General features: G+C 34.0%; 2 long non-coding RNA genes across 4 annotated transcripts in view; one reads left to right on the forward strand and one right to left on the reverse strand.

Moving 5' to 3' along the window:
• The window catches only part of LOC146751646 (uncharacterized), a 47,186-nt gene extending 30,870 nt beyond the window's left edge, over positions 1-16,316 (reverse strand). Inside the window, exons 1-4 of one of the 3 annotated variants that reach the window (XR_014941307.1) lie at positions 15,920-16,316; positions 15,097-15,211; positions 14,624-14,741; positions 13,127-13,888 (exon numbers count right to left, since the gene is read on the reverse strand). This is a non-coding gene — a long non-coding RNA (uncharacterized LOC146751646). The other 2 variants (XR_014941305.1, XR_014941306.1) reach the window with 2 other exon arrangements.
• LOC146751648 (uncharacterized) lies at positions 13,776-15,341 on the forward strand. Its single transcript, XR_014941302.1, has 3 exons — positions 13,776-13,842; positions 14,632-14,695; positions 15,105-15,341. It is a non-coding gene; the product is annotated as an uncharacterized LOC146751648 (long non-coding RNA).
• Positions 16,317-17,408: the final 1,092 nt, after the last annotated feature.

Below are 17,408 nucleotides of genomic sequence, written 5' to 3' on the forward strand. Positions count from 1 at the left end.
CATTATACCTACATTCCCTTTCTGTTCTGTAACATTTTCCTTTAGACCTTCCTTTCCATTCCATTTTTTTTTTAAATTAACCTTTCCTTTCCCTTTTTATATACTTCCATATCCTTACAATTATACATACATTGACTTTCCTTTATACATTGCTTTCCTTTCCTTTATATGTACCTTTCCTTTCTTTTCTATTCCCTTCCTTTCCCTTCCTTTATACTTACCTTTGCTTCCTTTCTTTTATACTTTCCCTTCCTTTATACTTTCCATTCCCTTATACTTTCCTTTCCATTCCTATTTTTAAACTTACCCATTCCTTTCATTTATACTTTCTTATCCTTTCCAATATACTTACCTTTGCTTTCCTTTCTTTTATAATTTCCCTTCCTTTATACTTTCCTTTTCTTTATACTTTCCTTTCCTTTACGCTTTCATTTCAATTCCTGTTTTTAAACTTAGCCTCTCCTTTCATTTATACTTTACTTTCCTTTCATACTTACCTTTGCTTTCCTTTCTTTTATAAATTCCCTTCTTTTATAATTCCCTTCCCTTTGCATTATACCTACATTCCCTTTCTGTTCTGTAACATTTTCCTTTAGACCTTCCTTTCCATTCCTTTTTTTTTTTAAATTAACCTTTCCTTTCCCTTTTTATATACTTCCCTATCCTTACAATTCTACATACATTGACTTTCCTTTGTACATTGCTTTCCTTTCCATTATATCTACATTTCCTTTCTTTTCTATTCCCTTCCTTTCCCTTCCTTTATACTTACCTTTGCTTCCTTTCTTTTATACTTTCCCTTCCTTTATACTTTCCATTCCCTTATACTTTCCTTTCCATTCCTATTTTTAAACTTACCCATTCCTTTCATTTATACTTTCTTATCCTTTCCAATATACTTACCTTTGCTTTCCTTTCTTTTATACTTTCCCTTTCCTTTTCTGTATACTTTCTTTTCCTTTACACTTTCATTTCAATTCCTATTTTTAAACTTAGACTTTCCTTTCATTTATACTTTCCTTTCCTTTCATACTTACCTTTGCTTTCCTATCTTTTATAAATTCCCTTCTTTTATAATTCCCTTCCCTTTGCATTATACCTACATTCCCTTTCTGTTCTGTAACATTTTCCCTTAGACCTTCCTTTCCATTCCTTTTTTTTTTTTTAAATTAACCTTTCCTTTCCTTTTTTATATACTTCCCTATCCTTACAATTCTACATACATTGACTTTCCTTTGTACATTGCTTTCCTTTCCATTATATCTACCTTTCCTTTCTTTTCTATTCCCTTCCTTTCCCTTCCTTTATACTTACCTTTGCTTCCTTTCTTTTATACTTTCCCTTCCTTTATACTTTCCATTCCCTTATACTTTCCTTTCCATTCCTATTTTTAAACTTACCCATTCCTTTCATTTATACTTTCTTATCCTTTCCAATATACTTTCCTTTGCTTTCCTTTCTTTTATACTTTCCCTTCCTTTATACTTTCCTTTTCTTTATACTTTCCTTTCCTTTATACTTTCCTTTTCTGTATACTTTCCTTTCCTTTACACTTTCATTTCAATTCCTATTTTTAAACTTAGCCTCTCCTTTCATTTATACTTTACTTTCCTTTCCTTTCATACTTACCTTTGCTTTCCTTTCCTTTATAAATTCCCTTCTTTTATAATTCCCTTCCCTTTGCATTATACCTACATTCCCTTTCTGTTCTGTAACATTTTCCTTTAGACCTTCCTTTCCATTCCTTTTTTTTTTTTAAATTAAACTTTCCTTTCCTTTTTTATATACTTCCCTATACTTACAATTCTACATACATTGACTTTCCTTTATACTTTGCTTTCCTTTCCATTATATCTACCTTTCCTTTCTTTTCTATTCCCTTCCTTTCCCTTCCTTTATACTTACCTTTGCTTCCTTTCTTTTATACTTTCCCTTCCTTTATACTTTCCATTCCCTTATACTTTCCTTTCCATTCCTATTTTTAAACTTACCCATTCCTTTCATTTATACTTTCTTATCCTTTCCAATATACTTACCTTTGCTTTCCTTTCTTTTATACTTTCCCTTTCCTTTTCGGTATACTTTCTTTTCCTTTACACTTTCATTTCAATTCCTATTTTTAAACTTAGACTTTCCTTTCATTTATACTTTCCTTTCCTTTCATACTTACCTTTGCTTTCCTATCTTTTATAAATTCCCTTCTTTTATAATTCCCTTCCCTTTGCATTATACCTACATTCCCTTTCTGTTCTGTAACATTTTCCTTTAGACCTTCCTTTCCATTCCATTTTTTTTTTAAATTAACCTTTCCTTTCCCTTTTTATATACTTCCATATCCTTACAATTATACATACATTGACTTTCCTTTATACATTGCTTTCCTTTCCTTTATATGTACCTTTCCTTTCTTTTCTATTCCCTTCCTTTCCCTTCCTTTATACTTACCTTTGCTTCCTTTCTTTTATACTTTCCCTTCCTTTATACTTTCCATTCCCTTATACTTTCCTTTCCATTCCTATTTTTAAACTTACCCATTCCTTTCATTTATACTTTCTTATCCTTTCCAATATACTTACCTTTGCTTTCCTTTCTTTTATAATTTCCCTTCCTTTATACTTTCCTTTTCTTTATACTTTCCTTTCCTTTACGCTTTCATTTCAATTCCTATTTTTAAACTTAGCCTCTCCTTTCATTTATACTTTCCTTTCCTTTCATACTTACCTTTGCTTTCCTTTCTTTTATAAATTCCCTTCTTTTATAATTCCCTTCCCTTTGCATTATACCTACATTCCCTTTCTGTTCTGTAACATTTTCCTTTAGACCTTCCTTTCCATTCCTTTTTTTTTTTAAATTAACCTTTCCTTTCCCTTTTTATATACTTCCCTATCCTTACAATTCTACATACATTGACTTTCCTTTGTACATTGCTTTCCTTTCCATTATATCTACCTTTCCTTTCTTTTCTATTCCCTTCCTTTCCCTTCCTTTATACTTACCTTTGCTTCCTTTCTTTTATACTTTCCCTTCCTTTATACTTTCCATTCCCTTATACTTTCCTTTCCATTCCTATTTTTAAACTTACCCATTCCTTTCATTTATACTTTCTTATCCTTTCCAATATACTTTCCTTTGCTTTCCTTTCTTTTATACTTTCCCTTCCTTTATACTTTCCTTTTCTTTATACTTTCCTTTCCTTTATACTTTCCTTTTCTGTATACTTTCCTTTCCTTTACACTTTCATTTCAATTCCTATTTTTAAACTTAGCCTCTCCTTTCATTTATACTTTCCTTTCCTTTCCTTTCATACTTACCTTTGCTTTCCTTTCCTTTATAAATTCCCTTCTTTTATAATTCCCTTCCCTTTGCATTATACCTACATTCCCTTTCTGTTCTGTAACATTTTCCTTTAGACCTTCCTTTCCATTCCTTTTTTTTTTTTAAATTAACCTTTCCTTTCCCTTTTTATATACTTCCCTATACTTACAATTCTACATACATTGACTTTCATTTATACATTGCTTTCCTTTCCATTATATCTACCTTTCCTTTCTTTTCTATTCCCTTGCTTTCCCTTCCTTTATACTTACCTTTGCTTCCTTTCTTTTATACTTTCCCTTCCTTTATACTTTCCATTCCCTTATACTTTCCTTTCCATTCCTATTTTTAAACTTACCCATTCCTTTCATTTATACTTTCTTATCCTTTCCAATATACTTACCTTTGCTTTCCTTTCTTTTATACTTTCCCTTTCCTTTTCGGTATACTTTCTTTTCCTTTACACTTTCATTTCAATTCCTATTTTTAAACTTAGACTTTCCTTTCATTTATACTTTCCTTTCCTTTCATACTTACCTTTGCTTTCCTATCTTTTATAAATTCCCTTCTTTTATAATTCCCTTCCCTTTGCATTATACCTACATTCCCTTTCTGTTCTGTAACATTTTCCTTTAGACCTTCCTTTCCATTCCTTTTTTTTTTTAAATTAACCTTTCCTTTCCCTTTTTATATACTTCCATATCCTTACAATTATACATACATTGACTTTCCTTTATACATTGCTTTCCTTTCCTTTATATGTACCTTTCCTTTCTTTTCTATTCCCTTCCTTTCCCTTCCTTTATACTTACCTTTGCTTCCTTTCTTTTATACTTTCCCTTCCTTTATACTTTCCATTCCCTTATACTTTCCTTTCCATTCCTATTTTTAAACTTACCCATTCCTTTCATTTATACTTTCTTATCCTTTCCAATATACTTACCTTTGCTTTCCTTTCTTTTATACTTTCCCTTCCTTTATACTTTCCTTTTCTTTATACTTTCCTTTCCTTTACGCTTTCATTTCAATTCCTATTTTTAAACTTAGCCTCTCCTTTCATTTATACTTTCCTTTCCTTTCATACTTACCTTTGCTTTCCTATCTTTTATAAATTCCCTTCTTTTATAATTCCCTTCCCTTTGCATTATACCTACATTCCCTTTCTGTTCTGTAACATTTTCCTTTAGACCTTCCTTTCCATTCCTTTTTTTTTTTAAATTAACCTTTCCTTTCCCTTTTTATATACTTCCCTATCCTTACAATTCTACATACATTGACTTTACTTTATACATTGCTTTCCTTTCCTTTATATGTACCTTTCCTTTCTTTTCTATTCCCTTCCTTTCCCTTCCTTTATACTTACCTTTGCTTCCTTTCTTTTATACTTTCCCTTCCTTTATACTTTCCATTCCCTTATATTTTCCTTTCCATTCCTATTTTTAAACTTACCCATTCCTTTCATTTATACTTTCTTATCCTTTCCAATATACTTACCTTTGCTTTCCTTTCTTTTATAATTTCCCTTCCTTTAAACTTTCCTTTTCATTATACTTTCCTTTCCTTTACGCTTTCATTTCAATTCCTATTTTTAAACTTAGCCTCTCCTTTCATTTATACTTTCCTTTCATACTTACATTTGCTTTCCTATCTTTTATAAATTCCCTTCTTTTATAATTCCCTTCCCTTTGCATTATACCTACATTCCCTTTCTGTTCTGTAACATTTTCCTTTAGACCTTCCTTTCCATTCCTTTTTTTTTTTAAATTAACCTTTCCTTTCCCTTTTTATATACTTCCATATCCTTACAATTATACATACATTGACTTTCCTTTATACATTGCTTTCCTTTCCTTTATATGTACCTTTCCTTTCTTTTCTATTCCCTTCCTTTCCCTTCCTTTATACTTACCTTTGCTTCCTTTCTTTTATACTTTCCCTTCCTTTATACTTTCCATTCCCTTATACTTTCCTTTCCATTCCTATTTTTAAACTTACCCATTCCTTTCATTTATACTTTCTTCTCTATTCCAATATACTTACCTTTGCTTTCCTTTCTTTTATACTTTCCCTTCCTTTATACTTTCCTTTTCTTTATACTTTCCTTTCCTTTATACTTTCCTTTTCTGTATACTTTCCTTTCCTTTACACTTTCATTTCAATTCCTATTTTTAAACTTAGCCTCTCCTTTCATTTATACTTTCCTTTCGTTTCCTTTCCTTTCATGCTTACCTTTGCTTTCCTTTCTTTTATTAATTCCCTTCTTTTATAATTCCCTTCCCTTTGCATTATACCTACATTCCCTTTCTGTTCTGTAACATTTTCCCTTAGACCTTCCTTTACATTCCTTTTTTTTTTTTAAATTAACCTTTCCTTTCCTTTTTTTTATACTTCCCTATCCTTACAATTCTACATAGATTGACTTTCCTTTATACATTGCTTTCCTTTCCTTTATATGTACCTTTCCTTTCTTTTCTATTCCCTTCCTTTCCCTTCCTTTATACTTACCTTTGCTTCCTTTCTTTTATACTTTCCCTTCCTTTATACTTTCCATTCCCTTATACTTTCCTTTCCATTCCTATTTTTAAACTTACCCATTCCTTTCATTTATACTTTCTTCTCCTTTCCAATATACTTACCTTTGCTTTCCTTTCTTTTATACTTTCCCTTCCCTTATACTTTCCTTTTCTTTATACTTTCCTTTCCTTTATACTTTCCTTTTCTGTATACTTTCCTTTCCTTTACACTTTCATTTCAATTCCTATTTTTAAACTTAGCCTCTCCTTTCATTTATACTTTCCTTTCCTTTCCTTTCATACTTACCTTTGCTTTCCTTTCCTTTATAAATTCCCTTCTTTTATAATTCCCTTCCCTTTGCATTATACCTACATTCCCTTTCTGTTCTGTAACATTTTCCTTTAGACCTTCCTTTCCATTCCTTTTTTTTTTCCTTAAATTAACCTTTCCTTTCCTTTTTTATATACTTCCCTATCCTTACAATTCTACATACATTGACTTCCCTTTATACTTTGCTTTCCTTTCCATTATATCTACCTTTCCTTTCTTTTCTATTCCCTTGCTTTCCCTTCCTTTATACTTACCTTTGCTTCCTTTCTTTTATACTTTCCCTTCCTTTATACTTTCCATTCCCTTATACTTTCCTTTCCATTCCTATTTTTAAACTTACCCATTCCTTTCATTTATACTTTCTTCTCTATTCCAATATACTTACCTTTGCTTTCCTTTCTTTTATACTTTCCCTTCCTTTATACTTTCCTTTTCTTTATACTTTCCTTTCCTTTATACTTTCCTTTTCTGTATACTTTCCTTTCCTTTACACTTTCATTTCAATTCCTATTTTTAAACTTAGCCTCTCCTTTCATTTATACTTTCCTTTCGTTTCCTTTCCTTTCATGCTTACCTTTGCTTTCCTTTCTTTTATAAATTCCCTTCTTTTATAATTCCCTTCCCTTTGCATTATACCTACATTCCCTTTCTGTTCTGTAACATTTTCCCTTAGACCTTCCTTTACATTCCTTTTTTTTTTTTAAATTAACCTTTCCTTTCCTTTTTTTTATACTTCCCTATCCTTACAATTCTACATAGATTGACTTTCCTTTATACATTGCTTTCCTTTCCTTTATATGTACCTTTCCTTTCTTTTCTATTCCCTTCCTTTCCCTTCCTTTATACTTACCTTTGCTTCCTTTCTTTTATACTTTCCCTTCCTTTATACTTTCCATTCCCTTATACTTTCCTTTCCATTCCTATTTTTAAACTTACCCATTCCTTTCATTTATACTTTCTTCTCCTTTCCAATATACTTACCTTTGCTTTCCTTTCTTTTATACTTTCCCTTCCCTTATACTTTCCTTTTCTTTATACTTTCCTTTCCTTTATACTTTCCTTTTCTGTATACTTTCCTTTCCTTTACACTTTCATTTCAATTCCTATTTTTAAACTTAGCCTCTCCTTTCATTTATACTTTCCTTTCCTTTCCTTTCATACTTACCTTTGCTTTCCTTTCCTTTATAAATTCCCTTCTTTTATAATTCCCTTCCCTTTGCATTATACCTACATTCCCTTTCTGTTCTGTAACATTTTCCTTTAGACCTTCCTTTCCATTCCTTTTTTTTTTTTTTAAATTTACCTTTCCTTTCCTTTTTTATATACTTCCCTATCCTTACAATTCTACATACATTGACTTTCCTTTATACATTGCTTTCCTTTCCATTATATCTACCTTTCCTTTCTTTTCTATTCCCTTGCTTTCCCTTCCTTTATACTTACCTTTGCTTCCTTTCTTTTATACTTTCCCTTCCTTTATACTTTCCATTCCCTTATACTTTCCTTTCCATTCCTATTTTTAAACTTACCCATTCCTTTCATTTATACTTTCTTATCCTTTCCAATATACTTACCTTTGCTTTCCTTTCTTTTATACTTTCCCTTCCTTTATACTTTCCTTTTCTTTATACTTTCCTTTCCTTTATACTTTCCTTTTCTGTATACTTTCCTTTCCTTTACACTTTCATTTCAATTCCTATTTTTAAACTTAGCCTCTCCTTTCATTTATACTTTCCTTTCCTTTCCTTTCATACTTACCTTTGCTTTCCTTTCCTTTATAAATTCCCTTCTTTTATAATTCCCTTCCCTTTGCATTATACCTACATTCCCTTTCTGTTCTGTAACATTTTCCTTTAGACCTTCCTTTCCATTCCTTTTTTTTTTTTTTAAATTTACCTTTCCTTTCCTTTTTTATATACTTCCCTATCCTTACAATTCTACATACATTGACTTTCCTTTATACATTGCTTTCCTTTCCATTATATCTACCTTTCCTTTCTTTTCTATTCCCTTCCTTTCCCTTCCTTTATACTTACCTTTGCTTCCTTTCTTTTATACTTTCCCTTCCTTTATACTTTCCATTCCCTTATACTTTCCTTTCCATTCCTATTTTTAAACTTACCCATTCCTTTCATTTATACTTTCTTATCCTTTCCAATATACTTACCTTTGCTTTCCTTTCTTTTATACTTTCCCTTCCTTTATACTTTCCTTTTCTTTATACTTTCCTTTCCTTTATACTTTCCTTTTCTGTATACTTTCCTTTCCTTTACACTTTCATTTCAATTCCTATTTTTAAACTTAGCCTCTCCTTTCATTTATACTTTCCTTTCCTTTCCTTTCATACTTACCTTTGCTTTCCTTTCTTTTATAAATTCCCTTCTTTTATAATTCCCTTCCCTTTGCATTATACCTACATTCCCTTTCTGTTCTGTAACATTTTCCTTTAGACCTTCCTTTCCATTCCTTTTTTTTTTTCCTTAAATTAACCTTTCCTTTCCTTTTTTATATACTTCCCTATCCTTACAATTCTACATACATTGACTTTCCTTTATACTTTGCTTTCCTTTCCATTATATCTACCTTTCCTTTCTTTTCTATTCCCTTCCTTTCCCTTCCTTTATACTTACCTTTGCTTCCTTTCTTTTATACTTTCCCTTCCTTTATACTTTCCATTCCCTTATACTTTCCTTTCCATTCCTATTTTTAAACTTACCCATTCCTTTCATTTATACTTTCTTATCCTTTCCAATATGCTTACCTTTGCTTTCCTTTCTTTTATACTTTCCCTTTCCTTTTCTGTATACTTTCTTTTCCTTTACACTTTCATTTCAATTCCTATTTTTAAACTTAGACTTTCCTTTCATTTATACTTTCCTTTCATATTTACCTTTGCTTTCCTTTCTTTTATATATTCCCTTCTTTTATAATTCCCTTCCCTTTGCATTATACCTACATTCCCTGTCTGTTCTGTAACATTTTCCTTTAGACCTTCCTTTCCATTCCTTTTTTTTTTTTTTAAATTTACCTTCCTTTTCCTTTTTTATATACTTCCCTATCCTTACAATTCTACATATATTGACTCTCCTTTATACATTGCTTTCCTTTCCATTATATCTACCTTTCTTTTCTATTCCCCTCCTTTCCCTTCCTTTATACTTATCTTTGCTTCCTTTCTTTTATACTTTCCCTTCCTTTATACTTTCCATTCCTTTATACTTTCCCTTCCTTTATACTTTCCATTCCCTTATACTTTCCTTTCCATTCCTATTTTTAAACTTACCCATTCCTTTCATTTATACTTTCTTATCCTTTCCAATATACTTACCTTTGCTTTCCTTTCTTTTATACTTTCCCTTCCTTTATACTTTCCTTTTCTTTATACTTTCCTTTCCATTATACTTTCCTTTCTTTTGTACCTTCCTTTCCTTTACACTTTCCTTTCCTTAGGATACCTTTATACTTTCCTTTCATTTATTTTTTTCTTGCCTATATATTTGATTTTTTTTTCTTATTTTCTTCCTTCCCCCCACTAACTCCCCTTTTTTCTGTTCTTATATATTTTTTATTTCATTTTCTTTTCCTTTTCCTTCCCCCCCCCTTTTTTCTTCTTTTCTGTTTACTTTTTCTTTTTTTTCTACTTATTTTTCTTGCCTTCTTTCCTTATCCTTTGGCTTTTTCTTCCTCTTTTTGTTTTGTTTTTCTTCCCCATTTTCTTTACATTTTTCTTCCGCTTTTCTCATTATTTTTTATTTCTTGCTTTTCTTCCCTCTTCCCCCCCCGACACTCACCCATCCACATTTTGTCTTTTGCTTCCTCCTTTTAAAATCTTGATTGTTTTTTTCTTATTTTCTTCCCTTCCCCCCCTCTTTTTTTGTTCCCATATATTTTTTACTTATGTTTTCCTCTTCCTTTTCTATCCTTCCCCCCCCCACCATTTTTCTTTTGCTTTTGGTTCTTCTTAACCTGTTTTTCTTTTGCTTCCCTCTTTTTGTTCTCCTTTCTCTATTTAATTTTCATTTTCTCTTCCCCCTTTCCTTGCCTCTTTTTTCTTGCTCCCTTTTTTCTTCCCCTTTATGTTTCCCTTTCCCTTTCTTTCCCTTTATCTTTTTTTCTCTTTTTTCTTTTATTTTCCTGTCTTTTCTTTCTTTACTTTTTCTTTTTTTCTTCTTCTTTTTCTTCCCTTCTTTCCTTTTGCTTTTGCTTCTTCTTTCCCTTTTTGTTTTATTTTTCTTACCCATTTTCTTTCCCTTCTCCTTTTTCTATTCTTTTTCTTCCCTATTATCATTCTTCTTCTATTTTCTTCCCTGTTTTCTCCCCTCTTTTTTCTTCCCCTTTTATCTTGACTTTCTCCTGTTTCATGTTTTTTTCCCTATTTCTTTTTTTTAACTTTTTCTTCCCTATCTTTATTTTTCTTCTTTCTTGCTTTTTTCTCTTTTTAATATTCGTTTTCTTTCCATTTTTCTTCCCCTTTTCTCATTCTTTTTTATTTCTTGATTTTCTTCCCTCTTTTCTTTTTACCCTGACCCATTCTTTGTCTTCTTTTTTCTTTTTAAAGTTTGATAATTTTTTTTCTTCTTCTCTTCCCTTCCCCCTTTTTTTTATAGCCCATATATTTACTTCTTTTTTTTTCCTTTTCCAATCATTCCCCCACCCCCTAACCCCTATTTTCTTTAGCTTTTGTTTCTTTTTACCCTATCTGTTTTACTTTCGCTTCCTCCTTTTCTGTTCTCTTTTCTCTTTTTCTTCCCTATTTAATTTTCTTTTTTGCTTCCCCATTTCCTTCCCTCTTTTTTCTTGCTTTTTTTTCTTTCCCTTTATGTTTCTTTTTCTTCTTCTCTATTCTTTACCTTTTTCTTTTTCTTTTTTTTCTTTTCTTTTCTTTTTCCTTTTTTTTCTTTTTTCTTTTTTCTTTTTTCCTTTGTTTTCCTTTTTTTTTCTTTTCCTTTCTTTTTTTATTCTTTTCTTCTTCTTTTCTTTTTCTTCCCTTCTTTCCTTTTGCTTTTACTTTCTCTTCCCCTTTTTGTTTTTTCTTCCCCATTTTTTCCCTTCTCCTTTTCCTATTCTTTTTCTTCCCTATTATCATTCTTCTTCTATTTCCTTCCCTGTATTCTTCCCTCTTTTTTCTTCCCTCTTTTTTTCTTCCTTTTATCTTTACTTTCTCCCTTCTGTTTCCTGTTTTTTATTTCTCCTATTTCTTTTCCATTACCTTTTTTCCCTATCTTCCCCCTTTTCTATTCCCTTTTCTCTTTTTCTTCACTGTTTAATTTTCATTTCCTCTTTCTTCCCCCTTTCCTTCCCTGTTTTTTCTTGCTCTTTTTTTTTTCCTTCCCCTTTATGTTTCCTTATCGCTTTCTTTCTCTTTCCCTCTCTCTTTCGTATTCCCTTTCTTCTTCACTTCCCTCTTTTCTTTACTCTTCATTCCTTTCTTTTTCTTCTTCTTCTTTTTCTTCCTTTTCTTTGCCTTCTTTTTCTTCACTTCTTTCATTTTCCTTTTGTTCATTTCTCCTGTTTTTGTTTTTCTTTTCTTCCCCATTTTCTTTTCCTTCTATTTTTTATATTCTTTTTCTTCCCTATTATCATTTTTCTTCTTTTTTTCCCCGTTTTCTTACCTTTACCCCCCCCAATTTTATTTTTGTCTTCCCTCTTCTATTTCCTTTTATCTTTCTCCTATTACTTTTTTTCTCTTCTTCTTTCCTTTCTTTATATTCTCTTCTTTTCTTCCTTCTTTTCTTTTTTCCTTTCTTTTTTCTATCCTCTTTCCATTTTCTCCCCTCCCCTCTCCTCATTTCTTTTTTTTTCCCTCTCTTCCCCTTTCTTTCCCTTTTCCTTTCTATTTCCCTTTCCCTTTATTTCCCTTTCCCTTCCCTTTCTCTTTTCTTCTTTTCATTTCTTCTTTTAATTTTTTTTTCTTCTTCGACTTCCCTTCTTTCCTTTTGCTTTTGTTTTTTCTTCCCCTATTTTTTTCTTCCTCATTTTCTTTCCCTTCTCCTCTCACTATTCTTTTTCTTCCCAACTATCATTCTTCTTCTATTTTCCTCCCTCTTTTCTTCCCCCTTTATTCTTCCCCTTTTATCTTTGCTTTCCTACTTCTCTTTCCCTTCCCTCCCCTTTCTTTCCCTTTACCCCCTTCTATCCCTTTCCCTTTCTTTTTTCTTATTTTCTTTTCTTTTTTTTTTATTCTTTTCTTTTGCTACCCTATTTTTCTTCTCTATTTTTTCTTCTTTTTTCTTTTTCTTTTTCTCTTCTTTTTTCTTTTTCTATTTTCTTTTGGCTTTGCTATTACCTTATCCTTTTTGTTTTTCTATATCTTCATTTTTTCCCTTTATTCTATTCTTCTTTCTCTTTTCTATCCCTATTATTTTTTTTCTTTTTCATTAACTTTTTTCTTTTTCTTTATCTTTTTTTCTTTTTTTTTCTTTCTTTTCTGTTGCTCTTTCTTCTCGTTTCTTTTTCTTTTATTTTTTTCTGCTGCTTTTTCTTCTTGTTTCATTGTTTTTCCTTTTCTTTTGCTTTTTAAATCTCTCTATTTTTCCTTTCCTTTTTTTCTTTCTCTTTTTCTTCCCTCGTTTCTTTTTTATCCCAATTTTCTTCACCTTTTTCTTTCATCTTCTTCCCCTTCTTCATTTCCTTTACTTCCCTTTTTTTTTTACTTTTAAAGCACAATTACTTCATGAAATGATACTTCTCGATGTACAAACAGATATAAAAATATCATCTGATACCTCTTTGCGCTGTTCTCCCAATCATAGAGTAGCCATCAGTAGCTTTGGTTTTGGTAAAAAAAAAAAAAAAAAGAAAAAAAAAATCTGCAGGACTGTCGTACAAATACTAGTGATGGGGGATGGAGGGGAGATATTCTGGCCATCAGTGACCTTTCCCTTCCATTTCCCCCCCTTATTTTCTTTTGCTTTTGGTTCTTCTTACCCTATTTGTTTCTCTCTTCCTTCCCCCTTTTCTGTTCTCCTTTCTCTTTTTCTTCCCTATTTTCTCTTCCCCCTTTCCTTCCCCCTTTTTTCTTGCTCTTTTTTTTAACTTCCCCTTTATGTTTCCCTTTCCCTTTCCTTTTATTTCCCTTTCCCTTTATTTCCCTTCCCTTTTTCTTTTCTCTTTTCTATTCTTTTCTTTGGGGAAGCTGTATTTATGTTGTATTTACTTTGGTATTTATCTTACCTTTTTAGAGGAGTTGTGCCTGCTTCTGCTTCTTCAAAAAGGAACAGGGAGCTCTACAGTAGAAGCCTGAAGGTGAGGTGGGCTGGCCTCTCTGCCTGCCTGTGCTCCTTCCTTCCCCCTGGAAAGTTTATCACATGAGATTTTGATAGGCTTCTTCTTACCCTATTTGTTTTACTATTCCTCCCCCCTTTTGTGTTCTCCTTTTTCTTTTTCTTCCCTATTTAATTTTCATTTTCTCTTTACTTCCCCCTTTCCTTCCCTCTTTTTTCTTGCTCTTTCTTTTTCTTCCCCTTTATGTTTCCCTTTCTCTTGATTTCTCTTTCTCTTCCTCTTTCCCTTCCCCTTCCCTTTTCTTTTCCCCTTCTGTTTCTTCCCTTACTTCCCTTCTTTTTTGGGAAGCTGTATTTATCTTGTATTTACTTTTGTATTTATCTTACCTTTTTAGAGGTGTTGTTCCTGCTTCTGCTGGCTTCAAAAAGGAACAAGGAGCTCTACAGTAGAAGCCTGAAGGTGAGGTGGGCTGGCCTCTCTGCCTGCCTGTGCTCCTTCCTTCCCCCTGAAAACATCACCACATGAGATTTTGATAGGATTCTTTTTACTCTATTTGTTTTTCTTTTCCTTCCATCTTTTCTGTTCTCCTTTCTCTTTTTCTTCCCTATTTAATTTTCATTTTCTCTTTGCTTCCCAATTTCCTTCCCTCTTTTTTCTTGCTTTTTTTTCCTTCCCTTTTATGTTTCTCTTTTTCTTTTCCATTTCCCTTTCCTTTTTTTTTAAAAAAGCACAATAAATTCATGAAATGACACTTCTCGACGTACAAACATAAAAATATCATCTGATACCTCTTTGCGCTGTTCTCACAATCATAGAGTAGCCATCAGTAGCTTTGATTTTGGTAATAAATAAATAAATAAATAAATAAATAAAAAATCTGCAGGACTGTGGTACAAATAATAGTGATGAGGGATGGAGGGGAGATATCCTGGCCACCTCTCCCTTCCATTTCCCCAACTTATTTTCTTTTGCTTTTGGTTCTTCTTAACCTATTTGTTTTCCTTTTCCTTCCCCCTTTTCTGTTCTCCTTTCTCTTTTTCTTCCCTATTTAAGTTTCTTTTTGTCTTTACTTCCCCCTTTCCTTCCCTCTTTTTTCTTGCTCTTTTTTTTTACTTCCAATTTATTTTTCCCTTTCCCTTTATTTCCCTTTCTCTATCCCTTCCCTTTTTCTTTTCTCTTTTCTATTCTTTTCTTTGGGGAAGCTGTATTTATCTTGTATTTACTTTGGTATTTATCTTACCTTTTTAGAGGAGTTGTGCCTGCTTCTGCTTCTTCAAAAAGGAACAGGGAGCTCTACAGTAGAAGCCTGAAGGTGAGGTGGGCTGACCTCTCTGTCTGCCTGTGCTCCTTCCTTCCCCCTGGAAAGTTCACCACATGAGACTTTGATAGGCTTCTTCTTACCCTATTTGTTTTACTTTTCCTCCCCCCTTTCGTGTTCTCCTTTCTCTTTTTCTTCCCTATTTAATTTTCATTTTCTCTTTACTTCCCCCTTTTCTTCCCTCTTTCTTCTTGCTCTTTCTTTTTCATCCCCTTTATGTTTCCGTTTCCCTTCCTCTTTCCCTTTCCCTTCCACTTCCCCTTTCTCTTTCCCTTTCCCTTCCCCTTTCCCTTTTCCTTCCCTTTTCTCTTTCCCTTTTTGTTTCCCCTTCCCTTCCCTTCTTTTCCTTCCAAGAAGCTGTATTTATCTTGTATTTACTTATGTATTTATCTTACCTTTTTAGAGATGTTGTGCCTGCTTCTGCTGGCTTCAAAAAGGAACAGGGAGCTCTACAGTAGAAGCCTGAAGTTGAGGTGGGGTGGGCTGTCTGCCTGTACTCCTTCCTTCCTCCTGGAAAGTTCACCACATGAGGTTTTGATAGGCTTCCATAATGTATGGGTATGGAAAGCTGCAACTAACTCTGCAGATGACTGGTATATACTTAACATTTGAAATCTCAATAAAATTTTCTGCTTGTTGAGTTATTGTCTGGCATTCACTTATTTCCTGATTTGGCCATCATTTCTGGCTGCTCTTTTGACAGATTTTCACTATTTCTGCAGTCACATTGGTCTGGCAACAGGGGAATCAGCTGTGGCTGTGGGTGTGGTGAGAGCAGCACAACCACCCCATCCTTCTCTGAGTCCTCACTTCCTCTGCAGCATTGCTTCACAGACCCTTGCACACCCTAAAAGCAGCGGCCAGCAACCAGCCACAGTGACCTGGGTTTAATTTGTCTGCAGCTGAATACAATTAGTCCCCAGACAAACTTGGGTCGCCTTTTTGTTTCACCAAAAAAATCACTGATGCTGAAGATCTGGCATATGCTCCAGCCTTACAGCTCAAGTCCTGTCACCCGCCCCCCCCCAATCTCACCCCCCCGCCCGTCCCATCTCCCCCCCCCCCCCGGCAATGTGTGAGTTCAGCTGAAAGTGAACTGTATATACAAGACATTTGAGAGCTCCTTGTGAAATGGGCTTGTATTTTAAACTTCCAAGCGTCTGGAACCTCAACTGGCTTTGAATGCATCCCTGAGCCGAGCCCAATCTGGACACATACCTGAGGGTGGAGAGCAGAGACGATCCGCTTTTGGGAGCCGGGCTGAAAACGGCTGCGCCGTAACCCGCATAGTACATCAGGATCACTCCGTCGGGCAAGCGGCTCCATCTAGCGGCCGTGCCCCGTTTCATGCCGGACGCTCAGTGATGTCACCAACGAATGAGCTGACGTTACAGCACGGGGCGACCCTTCCCCGATCCCGGGCAGCCCCAGGATCTTTCTGGGAGCGATATGAGCAGAGCAGGGGTGGGGTGCATTGTAACCCCTCTTCTCAGCGTCACCCGCAGGTTCACCAGCAACTCACTGCAGCGCTCCCTGAGAACCACTGAAAGGGCTTGGTGCTGTGAGCACCTGGAGGAGCTCTTTGTGATAGGGAGTGGCCGAATGTTGTTTCCGGCTTTGCTGCTGGCTAGATTTGCTGTGTACTGATATCAAATGCATTACAGTAGTTTGAGGCACCGGGAGATGACTGCCAGGCCCTTTGTCAAAGGAAAAACAAGTCTTTTGGCAGTGTGAAAAATAAACTGGGCTGTTCTCCAGTAGCAACCCAGAAAGATTATTGGATTTTGCACTTTGTTAGTAATTTGTAAGCAAATACTCAAACTATCAAATAGAAAACAATATTTCCTTATTTTATTTTATTTTATTTTATCTTATTTTATTTTATTTTAGAATGCGAGCTGAATAACATCTTCATCCTCACCTCCAGATTGCAGTATGGGAGCCAGTTGAGATGTCTCCTTCATGCTTTTGGTCTGGCAATCAGCTACTTTGCTGGATCAAACAGCCTGGAGACCCAATAGTGGCTGTCATCAGATGGTGAAGACATCACAGGCCATTGTCAGATGGCAATGTGACATTGACAGCAGATGAGTTCCTGCTCCCACTCAGCCCCATCTGCACATTGGTCAGATGCACAGCTTCTGAATGTGCAGCTGCTCAAGGGATATTCTCTCCTTCCCACAGCCACACACACCAGAGATAACTCACATCAAGGACTGGATGTGAGCCCTTGGCAGGGCCCTCCATGACAGGAATCCAAACTGTTTTGAGATCTTTCAGCACATTAACCATTTCACAGCCATCTTTTCTGTGGATGTTATCATAAAAGCTGAGGAGATCTTATCTTTCACTGTTTAGTGCTGGCTCATGAGCAAGGGCTGCTCTGATGTCTCCTCATGCTTAACAACATAATGGTATATTTGAATGAACACATCTTCACTAGCAGACAAGGGTGTGGGTCTAGAGCATAAGCAGAGAATAAATTTTCCCCACCGTTTGTGCTGGGAGTGAATTATCCTGTAACATTCTCAGGGAACAGGAAGAAGGAGGAAACTGTAACGAGGCAGTGCCACTTCCATGCTCAGAAGAGGATATGTGAGCATCTTCCTGCACTCAGCTTGAAGTTCCCACACACAAAAGGACCTAGACCCTTGTTTTTCAGTCTTCTGCTGACATATATCATGTAGCACTTCATATGCCTTTATTT

Source organism: Coturnix japonica, unplaced genomic scaffold (genome assembly GCF_054131305.1).
Source record: "Coturnix japonica strain WE unplaced genomic scaffold, WE-NBRP24 Scf070, whole genome shotgun sequence".
NCBI lineage: Eukaryota > Metazoa > Chordata > Aves > Galliformes > Phasianidae > Coturnix > Coturnix japonica.